Source organism: Alligator sinensis, unplaced genomic scaffold, assembly GCF_000455745.1.
Source record: "Alligator sinensis unplaced genomic scaffold, ASM45574v1 scaffold1128_1, whole genome shotgun sequence".
NCBI lineage: Eukaryota > Metazoa > Chordata > Crocodylia > Alligatoridae > Alligator > Alligator sinensis.
The window spans coordinates 124,779-132,151 of NW_005843338.1; positions in this window are offsets into that span (position 1 = coordinate 124,779).

A 7,373-nucleotide genomic window follows, 5' to 3' on the forward strand; every position below is an offset into this window, starting at 1 on the left:
GTGAGCTACCAGCAGCCCATGAGTTGCAGGGTGCCCAGACCTTTCCTCTGTTGCAGTGGTGCCCCATGTGGCCCCCTGGGTGGGGTGCCAGCTGTGCAGGGAGCAGCACCCGGGGGGTGCCACCACCACAGAGGCAAGGACCAGGCCCTCCTGGAGCTCAGGGGCTGCACAGCCTGGTGGTAGCTTACACAGGCAAGCTCTGCTGAGGAAAAAAAAGTGGCAAGGGGCCCAATCCTTTTTTCTTTTGTTTCACGGAGCCTGACTGCCTCTCCCACAGCTGGGGGGCAAGCTGCTGGCAGGCCTTGAGCTGCAGAGGTCCCCAGTCCTTCCCTCCACAGCAGCAGCACCTCCTGGGTGGCACCCGCCAACTAGCAGCCCACCCAGGCAGCCCTGGGGGGCGCTGCCACTGCAGAGGGATGGTCCAGTGGGTGCCAGCAGCTTACCCCCTGGCCACAGGAGAGGCGGGTAGGCTCTGCAGGAAAAAAAAAGGATCGGGCCCCTCACCACTTTTTTTTTTTTTCTCAGCAGACCCTGCCCGTATGAGCTGCCACTAGGCTGGGCAGCCCCTGAGTTGCAGGAGGCCTCGGTCCTTCCCTCCACAGCGGCAGCACCCCCCAGAGCCACCCAAGCAGGATGGGGCAGATCGCAGGCAGCACCTGGCCTGATCCAACTGTGCACGGGGCTCTGGAAGCCTGAGCATGCTTGGGGAAGTTTGGGCTTGGCGGGCTTCCAGCACCCCATGCACTGCCCCCACCACCTTCCTGCCATGAGGGACTGCATGGAAACAGGCTGACTTGCCCCTGGGGAAGCGCACAAAGGCAGCAGAAGGGCAGCTGGGTGTACTAGCAGCTGGAGAAGGTGACAGGGACAGTGCACAGGGTGCTGGAAGCCCACCAAGCCTGAGTTTCCAGGAACCCACCTGGGCTTCCAGCACCCCATGCACCATCCCCCCTGCCTTCTCCAGCCACCAGCACACCCAGCCACCCTCCTGCCACTCTCTGGACATGTACATGTGTCAGATGTTTTTGTCCACAATGGGACAATTTGCCACAATCAAACTAAAATACATTGGAAGTGGTCTAAGTTGCCACACACTAAAAATTTTTGACACAAAAAAAACTTTGTGCACAGATACATGGTGATGCCATTATGCTATTTCTCATGACATTTTGTCACATGTACAAGCACCTGTCATTTATATTTCTTCATAGGCAAAAGGAGAGGGCAGGGAAGGAATTGAAAAACTGCAGTCTAGCCTAGGTATATAGCACTTGTTTCTCCTCCTTCAGGCTTAGACAGATGTTAAAGTAAAAGTGTGATGGGCTCTGGTGTGGGATCCCAACAATTGTGCTTCCCGCTGTACCACATGAGCATGGCAAGAGGTATGATTGTGGGATCCAAGCATCAGATCCCATCACTCCATATTGCTGGTGCAGGGGGAACCCAATCTAGGGCTCCCCCTGCACCAGCAAGCTTGGATCCCTGTGCTCCTGCAGTGGGGAGTCCCAATCAGCTGGCAGGAGTTCCCAGCCATAGGAGTACATAGTGCTGCCCAGGGGTCCCAGCCAGAAGAGCTCATGGTATGCTCCTCTAGCCGCAAGCCCCAACTATTGACCGGAGATCTCAGCAGGGAGCTCCATGGCTGGAAGCTCCAATCAAGTGACTGGACCTCTCAGCTGCAGAAATGTATGGTGCGTTCCCATGGCTGGGAGCTCTGATCAGCTCAGGGACTATCTTAGCCTCTGGAGCATATAGGAATCTTGAAATGCTGGCTACATGTTTAATTAAAGATGTGATAGGAACCAGGCACAAAGTTAAGACACATATTTCGTGTAATAGCTTTGTGACTTATTCCTTGCTTTATCATTCCCATAATTGAATGGATGTGTGGCCAGATCACTATTTACGACATGATTAACCAGCTAATTATGTCTTAAGTGTAATGTCCATCAGGGGCTTTAATTAGAAGAGGGCAGCCTCAGATGCACAGCAAGAAAAGTTTTTCCTTCTCCTTTCAGTTCTCTCTGTCTTCTCCACTGCATTATTTATCCCAGAATCACCATGACTACCTACATAAATTTAAATACATTAAAAATCCATTTTTAAAGAAGCGGTTAGCAAGGAATGGTCCCAAATAGGAGGAAGAAAACAATATAATGACTAATGCAAGATTACTGTCAAGCAAGTATACATAAGACAAAGGCAACATATATATATATATTCACTGTCTCCTGGGAGAGTTGCTCCTCTCCCAGGAAAAACCCTGAGTTTACAGAAGTTCAAGATTTTTCTCCTAAAGTAAAAATGACCACTCCATGAGAAAAATAATCTGGGAACAACCAGGGTTAAATCACTGCCAGGAGAGTTTCTCCTGGGAGAGGAAATGTCAGTATATGTTCTCTTCTGAGCGAAATCCTAGCACAGTCCTCTAGCACCCCAGGCTGCTTTGCTCCTGCTTGTCCCCACAGCCATACAGTGTCTCTCTTGCTGGACTCTGCGACTCCAGCAAACAGAGTGGAGCACACTCTCTTCCCAATCCCACGTTGTGCTACAGGCAGACACAGACTGACTCTGAGCAATCTTGGTCAGGCAATCAGGGCTGCCCTGTGCATTGCTGCCAATTTGTCTCCAGGCAGTCTGAGGGAGTCTGCAGAACATGCTGAGATGTGTGCATGGGGGTCCCCCAGGTGCACAGCATCAGCACTGCAAGTTCTCTGCTCTTCAAGGTCTCAACATTTTAATGTCTATTCAGGTGTCTCAGAGTAGGTTTTTCTACCAAGAAAAAAAACTTGGGAGAATTCTCCCAGATTATTTGAATGTGTGTATGCAGCCAAATACTAGAATTTCTTGTTAATTCTTATTCAATACCCAGAATTATGATGTTTGAGAACCCCTCATATATGTACATGATAACATATATTAATTAGAACATTAAATAAGTAACAGTGGGTGCATCTATACATGCAGTTAATGCAAATCAATAAATTCTGGAGCAGTTCTGAGCTGGAATACTTCTGGGTGCAGCATCTACACATGTGCCCAGGACAACAGCAATTTGAGCCATGGCAGAGGAGGCCCAGGTTGACTGGAGCCATGAGGGGTCAGCCCCAGGCTCCAGGTGACAGCATTGGGCAGTGGAGGGGCTGGCTGAGGCATAAGGGTGCTGAACCTGCAGAGTCACATGACTAGGTGGCAAACGAGTCTGTCTCTCAGTTGGCTGGGCTGACCAGGCATAATTTACACCTGCAGTCAGCATCTACACATGCATTTAACTGCAGTTAATTATGCCACCATAAGATAATACTGTCCCCAGCAGTACTAGCTTACACCAGTATAAATTCATTTACTGCGGCCTAATAGCATCACAAGTGTAGATGGTGATGCTTTACTCTACTGCTAATTAGTCTACTTCATAGTTAAACGCATGTGTAGATGCACCCAGAGAATCCTATCCTCTTGTAATCAATGATGATAAATTAACTTTTCCATCATAAACATAAAGTTCAAGTGACAAATTACTGGATAATAAATAAATAGGAAGGATGATAAAACTTCCACACCTAATAAAGCACATACTATCCCAGCAAGACAGGATTCTTCATACAAAGGTAGCACAATAAGTAACAGGATATAGAAAAAACATAAAAATTTATAAGGCTGTCTTCATCCAGGGCTGGATTAATGCATAAGCAAACTAGGCACATGCCTAGGGACCTGGGCTACAGGGGGACCCTGGTCCTTCCCGCCAAGATGGCAATGCAAACAGCCCCATCCATCTCCCTTCCCTTCCCCTCTCCTTTGCCAGCCTTGCTGCCATGATGACTGCTTCCTAGCAGTGACTCCAAGTCCCGCTCCCTGCGGGTGACAGGACCAGGGTGGGGAGCAAGGTCTCAACCAGCACAGGACCAATGAGTTTGTTTGCCTAGGGCCCACTAAAAGGTTAATTCTGCCCTGTCTCCCTCTGATTGTTCATCTTTGTCTCTCTGAAATCATTTTCGTCTCTTTTCATAAACAGAAGGAGGTACAAGGCTAGCCCCATCTGTAGAATAAAAATGTTTCATTATAAACATAAATATATAACCTGGCATGAAGTTTTGCATAAAGTATCCATTTTGTCAATACAATCTGCTTTTTTCTTTGCCAGATAGTTGGGTTATAACACAAGAACAAACATAATTTCTGTTAGCTACAGCTCTTTCCCTGCACTATAAAGATTTTAAGGATTATGCATGGCTGGAAAAGCAGCAACTACTGTTCTACTTGTCCAGCTTTGCCTGTGCATCCTTATCACTTGCAGGGATGCACAAGGTCTTTAATATACAGTCTCAGCTGGGCAGAAATAATCCTGTTCCTTCTTGGGTGATGTTTTCCAGGGACTCCCAATATTTGACCAGCATCTAGTTGTGAGCTGTGGTAAAATTTTCAAATGTGGTTAAGGGCTTGGCTCTCTCACCTCCATGCTAAGGCAAGCCTACCTATATTCTGAGGCGTGCCAACTATTTGCTCCAAGTCATTGTACATCAGATCCTGGAAATGAGGCAGGGTAGTTGCTCTGGAGTTGCCTTATGTACACATCAAAAAATGTGTCTGACAGAGAACTCGAAGGTGATACTGGGTGTATGCTCTGGGCCACTCAACTGGCTACACTCCACCATTTTTGGCAGGAGTGCACCCTGTGTAAAAGCAAGTGGGCAGGGCACACTTCTCAGTAGCATTCCTAGGCTTTGTATTGGGGTGGGCAAAATGCGGCCCAGGGACTGGATGCGGCCCGCCAGGCCGTTCTATCTGGCCCGTGGGGCCCCTAAAAAATTGAGAAAATTAGTATTTAGCTGCCCCTGGCTACCTGTCATGCGGCCCTTGATGGCTTGCCAAAACTCAGTAAGTGGCCCTCCGCCTGAAATAATTGCCCGCCCATGGCATAGAGGAGTGTAAATATATCACTGAGGAGCTTAAATCTCATTAAACTTCAACGGTGCTTTGGCTCTGAACATGTTGAAAATGTTTACTTCAGAGTCTCAACACATAAATGCTAGGTCTATTGGAGCCAGATGAGAATCTAACCTTCTAGCTGTAAGCCACATTATGCTTTGTAAAGTTCTTTTTGATAAAAATTATTTCAGACATCCTTCTACAATATTTTCCAGCTTCTCATCCTAATGAATCACACCACTTTTTTACAGAAGTAATCTTCTGGTCTGTGCTAGAACAGATTGGAAGTGATCCTTTTAATTTTTAAATATAAATTATTTTGATAGTGCTGTAGCCTCACCTAGAGCCCTCAGAGCTTCTGTCTGAGTTTGCCTGACCCAAATTTCAACTGTATATCTTCACTAATTACGATGTCAAAAGGTTAACATATCATTTACCTTCTGGATTGGTACAACTAAAACTTCCTTATGACTAAATCCACTATCACTGATATCCTCTCGGCTGCATTGCAGCTTCCTGACAAGGCTGGATTAAAAAGCAAAACCAGTTCCACAGAGATGTAGTTTCCAAGCTAATCTTCCTCATCAGAAAAGGTAGAGCTGGTTCCAATCTCAGCCATCTGCTGCTCACTGATGAGCCTGGTCTCTCTCAGGGCAGCAGTATCAATATTAAAGCAAACTAATGCCCTGGTGATAAGTGCCATCCTCTGAGCAGACTGGTTTGATTCAGGTCTACCCAGCAACATTCAGACGTTTCACAAGGCTACAGAGAGAGTAAAATTTCTTGTCTGGTGTTTGGCTGTGGAAGGATAACACATCGGGCCCACCTAACTGGTCAGGTCTATATGAAAGACAGCACCTTTTCTGGCCACCTCTCCCATTCAGCTAGGATGCATTGTTCTGATTGAGAATCTGCATCAGCTCTTCTGCTAGTTGTCCCTCAGTGACTCAAAGATTCTACTGTAATTAAGGTATACATAAGAAAAGGAATTTTAAAAAGGTCATAATTATCAGGAGATCTCATTGTTAGTTATTGGATACTCTTGCACATGATAGATGACAAACTCCCAGAGTCTTGGGCTTTATAGCTAAGCAATGATGGACATGATTGATAAGAGTCTTCAGATAAATGAAGGGCAATTATAAAGAGGATGGAAATAGATTCATAGATTGTAAGGGGCTGGAAGGGACCTTGCAAGATCATTGGGTTCATCTCCCCTGCACTAGACAGGAAAGATAACTGGGGTCAGGTGCCCCCGGCAAGGTGACCATCCGGTCTCCTCTTGAAGATTTCCAGGGTAGGTGATTGCACCACCTCTGGAGGGAGTTTATTCCACAGTCTGGACACCCTAACTGTGAAGATGTTTTCCTAGTGTTCAGCCTGAAACAGTCTTCCAGGAGTTTGTGGCCATTAGTCCTGGTTTTCCCCACGGGTGCCCTGGTGAACAGTTGTTCGCTGAGCCCTTGATGTATTCTCCTAATATAGTGGTAAGATGCTACAAAGCCCCCTCTCAGCCTCCTCTTTTTTAGCCTTTCCTCATATGGTTTGTCGTACAAGTCTCTGATCATACAGGGACTCTTCTCTGAACTGTTTCAAGCTTTCCCATGTCTTTGTTGAAGTGTAGCGCCCAGAACTGGATGCAGTACTCCAGCTGTGGTCTCACCAGTGCTGAGTAAAGCAGAAGAATCATTCCTTAGTTTTGCTTGAGATGCATCAGTTGATGCCCTGCTGGCTACAGCATCATACTGACAGCTCATGTTCATACTATGGTCTACTATTACCCCTAGGTCCTTTTTAGTCGTGGTGCTAGTCAGTTTGGTGCCACCAAGCCTGTAAGTATGTAGGGAATTGTTCATCCTCAGATGAAGCACTTTACACTTCTCAGTGTTGAACTTCATCTGGTTCCGATATCCCCAACTTGCCAGCCTGTCTAGGTCCACCTGTATCTGCAGCCTATCTTCAAGAGTGACCATGCTCCCCCATAACTTGGTGTCATCCATGAACTTGGCCAGTGAGCTCTTCACCCCCACATCCAAATAATTGATAAAGATGTTGAATAGCACTGGACCACGCACAGATCCCTGAGGGACACCACTGGTCACTTCTCACCAAGACGACACAGATCCGTTCATTAGAAATCTCTGGGACCGACCCTGCAGCCAGCTTCCTACCCACCTAACTGTCGAGCAGTTAAGCCACAATCCTCCAATTTTCCCCATAGAACATCATGGGATACCAGATCAGAAGCCTTTTGGAAGTCTAGGTATACAGTGTCGACCTCCTCCCTCTTATCCAGGTGGTGATTTACTTGGTCGTAGAAGGAGATGAGACTGGTAAAACAAGACTGTGGCAGGGCACTGTTGGTGCCTGCCACTTTAAGGGCTGAGCCAAACAGCCAGCAGATGTTTCATTGCAGTAGCCATTTTGAGATACTAGCTGTTTAT